We start from the raw sequence: 10,834 nt of genomic DNA on the forward strand, positions 1-10,834 counted from the left end.
CAAGTCTCCTTCTGTTTACAGTATTTACAATGGAAGACTTTGATTTCCTTTTCTTGTCATTTTGCTTCCATTCCATTGCCAATTTTAAGCTGGCAGTTGAAAATACCCAGCTGAATACACCCTTCTTTAGTTTAATTAACATGGCCTATTGTCTTACAGGAAAAATACAAAATTAAGATTAATTCTATAAGGAACTCAGCTCAATATCAGGTTTATATTACAAGAGATAATATCAGCAAATATAACTATACAATTGAGAACCATCTATGGCACTGTGATTCTTATTATATTATTTTTCTCAGTTACAATCTTAAAATAAGGATCATACCCTAATTCTACTCTTTTTAGCCTTGTTTTAAGCATTTGCTCCATTCTTTACAAGAGAACATTGTATACCTCAGTCCCACATCCAAAAAAAAAAAAAAGATGTGCTGTAAGAAAAGTTACATTTTCATTAAAAAATTACACATGTAAATCCAAACCTATGTTAAATATTTAATACTCTCTCCACCCAATGTGAACAATCTTGTATGAAATAATTTTCAATGATGCTTCGTCACACACAGTTTCAGCAGCAGATGAAATGCATCTTGCAGATGGAATGAGAGTAAACCCATTCTTTCCTGGCGTGGTGGTGGGCACATCTGCTCACTGTGGCCAGCTAACTCCTTACAGTTGCAGATGAAGTTTATACAGACTCATTGTTCTGGTGTCACAGTGCTTTTTTGCTTGGCACAATATAGAACGTGCAGTTCAGTCAACAGACTCCTGAGGCTTGTATAAAGTAAACAAACTGAAATGGATGCATCGTACCATCTACCAAGGAGAAAGATACGAGGTCCTAGTTGTGAATCATGAAATACTCTGAGTCTGGGTACCCATGAGTTAGAGGAGGATTTGCTGAGGTCGTTTAGGTCTTCATTCTGCTGTGATGTCCAGATGAGCTACTGGCGGTCCTCTGGCTGCTCTGGAAACTGATGCTGACATAGGCACTTAAATCCTCACTGGAGCAGCAGGTGGAGCTGTTCTCCCTGCTGCCCAGGGGCTGATGAGGGGGCATTGGTGGGGGAGGCTGTGGTTGAGCAGGGTGCTCCTGAGGGCACTGCTTGAAGTCCTTGACCAAATCCAGGTCTATGTAGTTAAGGCCATTCTCCAAACCCCCAGAAGCCTCACACACTTGGGCTGACCCCTTGGGGGCTTCTCCAAGCTCCCCAGGCTTCAGCCACACATTCTCAAAGGAAGCAGAGCTGTGGCGTTTCCCATGTTTACTGCTGCTGCTGCCTCCACTGCTAGCCCCTACTGCAGCGCTTCCTCCGAAGGGCACCGTGTTGCCCACCTGGGTGGCACTAGGTGTGGAGCAGAAGGTCTCGGAGCTATGCCTCCTCCGGCACCCTTGTGGGTCTGCCCAGATCACTTTGGCACTCTGGTAGCGGTTGGAACTGAGGTTCACCTGCGTGAAGATGCTCATGCCCCCAGGTCCCTGCGGGCCCCCTAGCAGGGATGATCGGGCAGCCAGCTCAGCTGTCCCTTGAGGTGCAGCAGGAGAAGCAGAGGCTGCTGAGGATGAGGAGCGAGCAGCCATGGCAGCCCTGGGAAGGCTCGCCTCCTATGCAGCTATGCCTGTCCCTATGTCAGCATAGCTGGCGGGGGCAACTGGGGGGGGGGTCCACATAGCTCTGACGGGGACAACCCATCTGCATGGTCATACAGTCACCGCAGCTGCTGGGTATTTCCCAGGTGGGCCTGCAAAAACTAGTAGCCCCAGGAGATGCGGGGCCCACTCTGCCCATCTCAACCCCAGAGCTCTCCTGCCAGGCTGCCCTCCAGCCTGGCCCCAGGGTCCATTTTCATGTACTCCTCAGTTCCAGTCTCTTCCTCACTGGGAGTTGGCTGGAGCTGGGATGGACACCTGACTGAAGGAGAGCTGTGGGAAGCCATGGGGCCAGATAAATAGCCAGGCTGATCACTTCCAAATTCAATATTCACATATTCCCTTGGGCTTTTTGGCTCTGAAGGGTGGAGGATGCAGCAGGGGCTGCTGCTGCTCTCGGGCCAGAGGTAAGGTGCTGGCCTTAGGATCCCCCAGGGATAGCCTCGTGGGCCGAGCCAGAAGGCTGTTGGTCTGGGCAGCTGTGTCCACTTTCCGAGGCAGATGGGGCTGCAAGACCTGATGGTGGTGGGCATGCGGGAGATCAGGCTCCAGCCTAGCCCCACAGTGTCCCCCACCAAGGCTGTCACTGCTGATGGAGGAGGAAGAATCTTCTGCTGCTGTGGCATAGAAAAGGCGACCAGAGCTACAGGAAAGGCGGAGGTGCTGGTGCTAGGCACCCTCCTCTGGCTCCGTAGGACGCTGAGTGTGCTTAAAGGACCTTGGCAATGAGTACTAGGTGAGGACTGGCTTGTGCTGGGGGTATTCAGGGCTATAGTAGCAGCCGGAGGGGCTGCTGGTATTGGAGTCCCCCACTGGCGACATGTTCAGGTAGTCACCTGTGCAAGGTAAGAGCTTGCCACCACTGCTCTCCACTGGAAGCTTGGGTTGGGGCAGGGCGGGAGAGTGGTGGCCCCCTATACCATTTGTCCAAAGCTTCCTGTAGCTGCTCCCAGAGGGGGCAGCACTGCTGCTGCTGCTGGGCCCACCTCCAAGGTCAGGGGAGCAGCTGCTGCTGAGGGACATCATCATGTAGCCATTGGGGTCCACTCTCTGGGGATGGCGTCTGATAGGGTTGATGATCTTCTAGGGGGCAGACATGCTCTTGGGGCTCATGGGCATATAGTCCCTACTGCCCTTTCTGCTGCTGGGCACTGGGGCTATCCCCAGGAACATGGGCATATAGCCATCGTTGGTGTGGAGCGTGAGGATATCTGCGCGGTGGTGGCCCCCCTGAGGCTCCAAGGGGTGCATTTCCAGACCCTCCTCCGGGTAGGAGTGGGTGGGCACAAAGGTAGAGTGCTGGTGGCCCTGCAGTCAGCCTCCACTGCCACCTCCTGGTGGATAGGCAGGCATCATCTCCGTATACTCCTCAATGGAAGCCACTGAGGACTGGGACAGAGTCTTCTGGTGGGAAATAGTAGGGGATGTGCCTGCCGAGTGAGTTCTCTTTTGGAACCGATTATCCAGATCTACAGCACTGGCTGCTTCATCCCCAGCCAAGGCTGGACTGGTGCCCAAGCCAAATCCCGGGATGCAGCGGTGGCCATTGCCACTTTGAGACAAAATGTAGTGACCGCTGGGGGCGGTCAGGGTGACGACCCCCTTGCCGCCCATGCAGATATAGTTGCTCAGCTCCTCTTCACCATGGGCCAGTGGGGTGTGGCCCAGGGAATCTGGAGTGACACTGGAGAAAGAACTTTGGAAATCACAAGGACTGGAGCCATACTCATGAAAATGTTTTTTAGCGAAATTTATGATTTTTACTATCGGCTTTTCTCTTCTCTTTGAGCTGATTACAAAGAACAATACTAGGCAAGAACAGTATCAAAAGAAATAGAAGATTATTGATAATACAGATGTGTATAGATATGTTCATATATATTGGCAGTATGGACACAGTAAATTAATTTGGATATGTACAAAAGGGTAAATTATTGAGATATTATACTAGTCAATAAATGAACATTGTGTTTCATATAATTAAAGTGTAAGTTCTGTAAAGATAATTACCAACAAGTATAATAAAGTAATATCATTACAAGTAATTCAGCTCTGTGACAAGGACTTATTTCTCCCAGACAGGTAAGTTCCTTTTTTGGGAATGAAATAACAGGGATTGTATGAACTTCAGCTCTTCAATATTTCCTGTTAGTATGACAGATCACCATAATTATTAGTTGTGCCATTTAGAGAGTTTGGCAAATCTTCGCAAATATTTAAAATTGATCATTTATCCTAATAAAAATAGCAGTTGGGAAATGATAAGTAAGATTTTTAAAAAAAATAAAAAATGATGAAAATTGTATTTTTATATGCAAGATAATGTATTAGGTTATTAAGTATGAAATATCTGATTTCCTTAAGGACTAAGTTTAACAGTTGTCTCTGACATTTCACTTTGATAGTTTTTGTTTTATTTTGTTTTCCTTTTTTTTCTTTTTTTTTTCTTTCAGCATATTATGGGGGTACAAATGTTTAGGTTACATTTGTTGCCTTTCCCCCCTCCCACCCCCCCAGAGTCAGAGCTTCAAACATGTCCATCTCTATTTTTAAAAGCCCATATTACATTGCAAACAGGTTAGTGTTTTTTTTATTGTATGGAAAATTAATTTCTGTGGTCATTTCTGAATTTTAACTCAAGCCTAGCTCATGCTTAAATCTGAAGCGGAATTCATCACTCTATATTAAGAAACCTAAGTTGTGACTTCTTTTATCTGGCTTTTCAGTACAGAGAATGTCATAAAATTCAGTTTGAAAGTTTATTTTATGAATTATTTTCTTGTCTGAGAAATTCAAAAAAAGATAAAAGAAAAACACTCTATTGCTTTCCTTATGACACTGTTGCTCAGTTTTGTGCAATATAGGCTTCCAAGTTTGTAGTAGGGCACTAGACATTTTAAAAGGTCATTTTTTAAGTATATTTTACCCTCTTGAAATACTGGGTAAAAAGAAGTAAAAAGGGTTTTACTTTACTTCTGTGGTGGAACTATTTCATAAAGCGCACTAAAAAATTCCAGTGACGTCAGGCAAAAAAGCAATATTTTCAGATACTCAGGCTATTGTTCCCTCTCTCAACCCTGTGAAATGTAGAGATTACCACCTATTGTTCAGCAGTTGGAAGGAAAGTAACTGACATTCAGGATTCAATTCTTTCAAGTCTATTTACCTGCACTGAACTTCTCTCTGGAGATTAAGAACAAAATTAAAAAGTCTTTCTTTTCCATCACAAACACTTAACCCTTTCTCACATCTGCAGATTTTTCATTAAACTGTCTTTCATTCTTTCATCTTTCTTAGTAAAATGAAGTTAGATTTCAATGGCTTTAAACAAATTTAGTATGGAAAAAAAAAACACCTCGGTTAATGTGTTATTTACAGATTACCTCGAAGCAATGTATTAATGAATGCCAAAATTTGAGGAATTGGCATTATAATGAATGAAATAGATCATTAAGTGTGGTGGGAGAGAGAAGTACGTTGATATCAAAATATTTGTGTTGCAGCATAATAATGAGAAAGATGGGTTTAAAGTGTGAGATTACTTATGAATGTAAACGGGACATAGTCTTACTGTGCAGTCTGTGATACTATAGTTATGACTAATTTCATGTTCAAAAGCATTATTAATTTTTCTATATGCTTTTAATTCTTTTTGTTATCATTATGTTGAACTTGATTTACATTTAGTGCTTGCATATTTAAGCCTTCTCACTCAGAGCAACTCAATTTTATATCTGTTAACTTTCACAATCCTCGTTGTGCCTTACCATCAGTATATGTTTGCAATTAAAGTTCATCTTCATATCTTTCTTTTCGTCAGCATTCTAGGAGAAAAAATCTTTAAATACTTCTAAATCCATGCAATCCAAATAACTGTATCTTGTTGGTCTTTCTTTTACAATCTCATTTTTCTAGTCCTATTAATAGAAATCAAAGTTCAATGTAAGGACTAAAGATATCTAGTGCCAAAAACTAATGCCTGGCCAACTGTTTGACTAGATATCTGGTTCTACAGTGGCAGATTGCATGGTAAGCACAAATTTTAGGGAAATTATGTCACTATTTCATTGGAGTTGTATCACTCACACAGCCTGTATCACTTACACAGCCTATAGAGTAGAAAGTTTCTCAAATTCATTCAAAATTATTTAAATTCCAGAATTAGTAATTGGTTGATTTTTACATTGACTCTGAGGTAAGTTACATTTGTGATGGGGGACTTGAACTATTTGGACAGCTGCTGTAAATGTCACTCTATTAATAGCAAGACATGTGTCTGACTATGCCTACCATTCCCTTCCTTTGCTATTACTTACTAACTATAAGATGATAGGGTTACTCTCTTCCAATGCTTCTATCACTTCTAAATAGTTATTTATTTCTTAGAATTCAAAACAGAGAAATTTTCTTACCATGATTTTCTTTTCTGAGAGATGAAATTACCAAGAATTCAAGCCTTCAGAGTCAGGTGAATTTTATCTCTGGGTATGGGGGTGGGAACTAAAAATATAAATATATTACTTTAGAAGCAGGATCAATGGGAGAGGTGAATGAATGGGAGAGATGCCAAAATGTTGGAGATAGGACATTTTTTATCATATATTGCTGTTTGCAAAGTTTCTCAGACTTTAATTATTTTATAAGATATTGAAACATTGGTTGGATTTAGTTAGGTGGCTTTGTAGAAGATTAAATAACTGTACTAAAATAATACTAACTAATATATCTAAACTTAATTCTCACAGAAATAGAACTGAAACACACTAGGAAGAACTTACCCACATAGTCCATCTTATCTTTCTTTAATGACATCTTCTTTTTAAAATCCTATCTCTATTTATTGGCTGTATTTTCTTTATACTTCATTTTGTTTGTCTCCCCTCTCCTTTAGAAGAAATTTGAAGAGCAAGCTATGGAAGGAGACGATCAGGTAATAAAATAATATTAATAGCAACACAAAATACTATTAAGGAGAATTAAAGAAAAAAATTGTTATAACAGTAAGGTCCTAATCATGATGAGATAGATGATATGCTCAGCTTCATAATTTCATGGTTTAAAGTTAATAAGTTGCTTCAGGATTGCTACTATTAACAGCTGCCCAGGATGTGAGAAAAAGTGAGTAAATTAGGGCCTTTTATCATCAGTATACCAAATATCCAGATGGAAACATCTGGATGACTGCTTGGTTCACTTTTCATGGGGACTATTTAATGCTGCTCCTATAAAAGTTCTAGCCTAGCACCTGGTCTCTTTGGCTCTGGGCTTTTGAATGTCATGTTAGTTGGATAGAGTGTCACCTCCCTTCTCTTCTGTACTATTTGGGCTGTGTGTGTGTATGTGTGTGTTTGTGTGTGTTTGATATGGCATATAAAGTTCTTCAACTTATTCATGGACAAAAATATTTTGTGCTTTTGCTACAGTGTATAAAAGTGTCTAAGTAGTAGGAATTTTTCTATTATTTCCATTTTTTTGTAGGCAGTATATCCATTTACCAGATAATTTCTTATCATTAATTTACCATTGTTATAAAAAAACTAGAGTATTTTACAAGTGAAGACACAGAGGATATATGACAGCATGGATATATGTCATCAAAGGGATACTGATTTATCCATTTTCAGTCACAGTGCTTAAAATAAATGAATCATTAAATATGGTTATCCAAGGCAGATATGGAAAGGAGACTTGGAGATTCACTTCTAAATTGTCTTGTAGGGAATGAACTTAGTATAGATTATTTATACGTGTGAGGGCACAATTTAAAAATATGTCATTATCATCCTTGGTAGGATTAAATTGAATATGTAAACAGTTATAAAATCTGAAGATCCATTATTATTAGTGAATAAGATCAATTTCTTTAACCTAATCTAGATATTGAAGAGTTTCTCTGTTTAGCCACTTTTGGGTATTGATATGAACTCTCTCTTGTGGTCTGAGATTCTTAGAGATATCCATATTTTCCCATTTTAATCATTTTGACCTATTATTATAATAGGGAAAGACAAATATATTGCAATTTTAAACTAAGCATGGTAAAATTTAACATTCTTAAGTAAAATCTTGCCAAAATGCTGCTTTGAGCTGATTTTATTTGGAACCATCATATTAATTTATCCACAGATACATTTGGCTGTTGTAGGTTCTTTATTTGTTTTTAATTCAATAACGCTATGGGAATACATTCAATTAGCTGGGTATATTGCAACCGTGAAGAAATCAATCTGTAAATTATTCATCAGAGGGTTCAAACTGTAGGCTCTGGAGTCAGTCTGCCTGGGTTTGCATTCCAGATAACATTTACTAGCTGTATGATCTTGTGCACAAATGTGGTTCAGAACTTGCACAGATATATCTGCAAAATGGAGATGATGACAATGCTAAAAGTTGTATATACTACTTGAGATAATTGATGTTAGTGTTTTTTGTTCATTTTACTGAATGTTATCTACTACTGTGATTTCTCTCCCACTTCCTCCCTCTTTCTTTCCACAACTCTGTAGCCTCCCCCTCCTCCTTCTCCCTTCTCCCCCCTTATGCATTTAATGCCAATCCCTAGTGCTAGCACTCCAATTCATTTTTTAGCATTCTTGAGTTTCCTACTTCATTTCAGGCAATCAAATCCTCTTGCTGTTGCTTGTCAGAAACAACAGGTGGTAGGAATGAAAAGGAAAGGAGGTCGTCTATCTGGAAAAATTATGACATAATAAGAAAACCAGTAGTATTAACAGCTTACATTTGTATAGACCTTCATCATCTGCAAAACCCTCATACATATATAAAATATATAATGTATCTCATATATATATGCTGTAGCATATATATATGCTGTATGAGTGAGACCTCATTTCAAAAAAAAAATATGTACAGCACATAATATATATATCATACACATATACACACACAAACACACACGCAATTTCAGGCTTACAAAATGCTTTTCAGATCCTTTCCTACTAGGTGTTTTTCCTCACCCAGACAAGGGGCAAGGGTTTTGCTGGAGGGGCAAACATACATACATAATATGTGAACTTTTGAGGCCACAAGGAGTCCCTTTTTGAAGAGAATTCCATAAGTCTTCCTAGAAGAGACAGATTAGTGGACGGTCAAGTCCCTAAGGGTGTACTGGGGCTAAGACTCTTCAACTAAGAGTTTGTAAGGAGGAATAATTCTAAATAAAAAGAAGAGTTTGAGGAAAGGAGCACAGGTTGGAAAGTGCAATGTGTGTTTGGGAAATAGTGAAAGACCATAGTTTTTCCTATAGTGATGTAAAGGACAATTAGGCTGGAGACTCAATGTGAATGTCTGTAATGCTTGATATCTCTAGGAAGAGAAGTTGTGGAGAAGTCAAATTCTAACATAGGGTTCTAACCCCTTGACTCATGAGGCCCTTTGTGTACAGGGTCATTTTGTAGGTTCCTGTTCCCTCATGTTTTGGTTTATTACCACACCTCATGGAGAAAAACATAAAAACAGTGTTACCTTTGCTTCTGTCACATGTAAAAACACTCAGTTTCTTATTAACCTTGGAGGTTATGCCTTTTTTAGATGGCAGAAACTTTTTATTTATTCTTTTATAGGCATGATTAATGAAAATTAATAAAAAGAGTAAAAGAAAAAGCACTTGTATATATACATTTTACTGATATTAAAGATGTCACTGGGAGCAGCGGTACACGCATGTAATACCAGCTACACAGGAGGCTAAGGTGGGCGGATTTCTTGAGCCCAGGTGTTAGACATCAGCCTGGGCATAGTGAGACCTCATTTCAAAAAAAAAAATATGTACAGCACATAATTTACAAATCATAATAAAATACACAGTATTCTTGTTGTAAATCCCATATAGCTCATTGATTCTCAAGGAATGCTTTGAACAGATTTTTCACTAACTCTTGTAGCCAAATATGTTTGCAATTAACAAGTGAATGTAACTTCATCATGATTGTTGTGATATTTTGTTTACATTAATGACTAAAAAAAGTGAAATAATGAATATGCATGCTGAAAAATACCTGATTCATCAATAACTTGGCTTAATTTATTTTTTACTTTAATATGTGTCTTGTTTATTTATTTTTACTTCACAGTATTATGGGAGTACAAACTCTTTTGTTACATTAATTGCATTTGCACTACCCGACAAATGTGCCCATTCCCCAGACAGCACGCACCACATCCCTTAGGTGTGGATTTATATCTTTGTTGAATCAAATGATAGTTTTTTAAATTCAGCAGAATATTTTTCCATCTTTTTGTGCTATTCATAATACAGTAGTTACATACATGACAGTCACACTTGTAAGTTTGATTAATTTTATTAACATTTCTCCATCACTTTCATAAATCTAGACAATCAACAAAACAATACATCAGGCCCTGCTTTGTAAGGTTTCTCAATTTCTATGGTATAAGTGCTCCCTGTATGGCCAATTTGAAGCTATCAATTGAATTTGGAAGTGATGTAGAGTAGCACACCACCATACAGATAGAATGGATGAAAATAACTCAAGAGCACAGATAATAGTAAAATGTGGTAAAATAATAAGGCAGTGGTGGGTTGGTGCATTGATTACTGAATGTAATCTTTTAAAATATGATTTATTTAATTGTATGTTTGTTTATTTTCAATAATGGTTGTGTTTAAATAATTACTTGGAAAATTCCTGATAATTTAACAGCTGCCTCTAACAAAACAGTAAAAGCCAGCCAGCTTTAGTGCACCACTGGAAAATAAGTAGTGTCATTGATTCATTAAGAATCTGTAAGTAGTCTCAGATGTTATCAAGCATATTGAAGCATTGTAATTAATCATACAGAGTAACTCAGTGAATGAAAAGTCTTTGAATCTGCTGGTTTTTCCTTTGTAGTTTGTTTGAGTCCATCTTTTGTTTTCCATTCTTAATGATGAGATCTAAGGTGTGGCTGTGCAGTTGTTAAAATTATTACTACAAATAACTCTGCCTGAAGGCAAAGGTCTGCATATTGAATGTTATCTTTAGTATTGATTATATTGTGGTATTTTTATAGTATCTTTCTTTGGGAAACAATAAATTTTTGAACAGTGAACACAGCAATAAATATTATACGAGTAGGAAACATCAACATAGAAAACAAACGAAGAAGAAATGTAAAGTCTGGGGTAGAGATTGGGACATGGAGGTGTTGGCAAGAGCCATC

The 10,834-nt window shown here is 38.9% G+C and overlaps 1 pseudogene; it reads right to left on the minus strand.

Moving 5' to 3' along the window:
• Positions 1-846: 846 nt before the first annotated feature.
• On the minus strand, positions 847-6,442 carry LOC105885269 (insulin receptor substrate 1-like; annotated as a pseudogene).
• Between the last annotated feature and the right edge of the window lie 4,392 nt (positions 6,443-10,834).

This window comes from Microcebus murinus, chromosome X, assembly GCF_040939455.1.
Source record: "Microcebus murinus isolate Inina chromosome X, M.murinus_Inina_mat1.0, whole genome shotgun sequence".
In the NCBI taxonomy this organism is placed as follows: Eukaryota; Metazoa; Chordata; class Mammalia; order Primates; family Cheirogaleidae; genus Microcebus; species Microcebus murinus.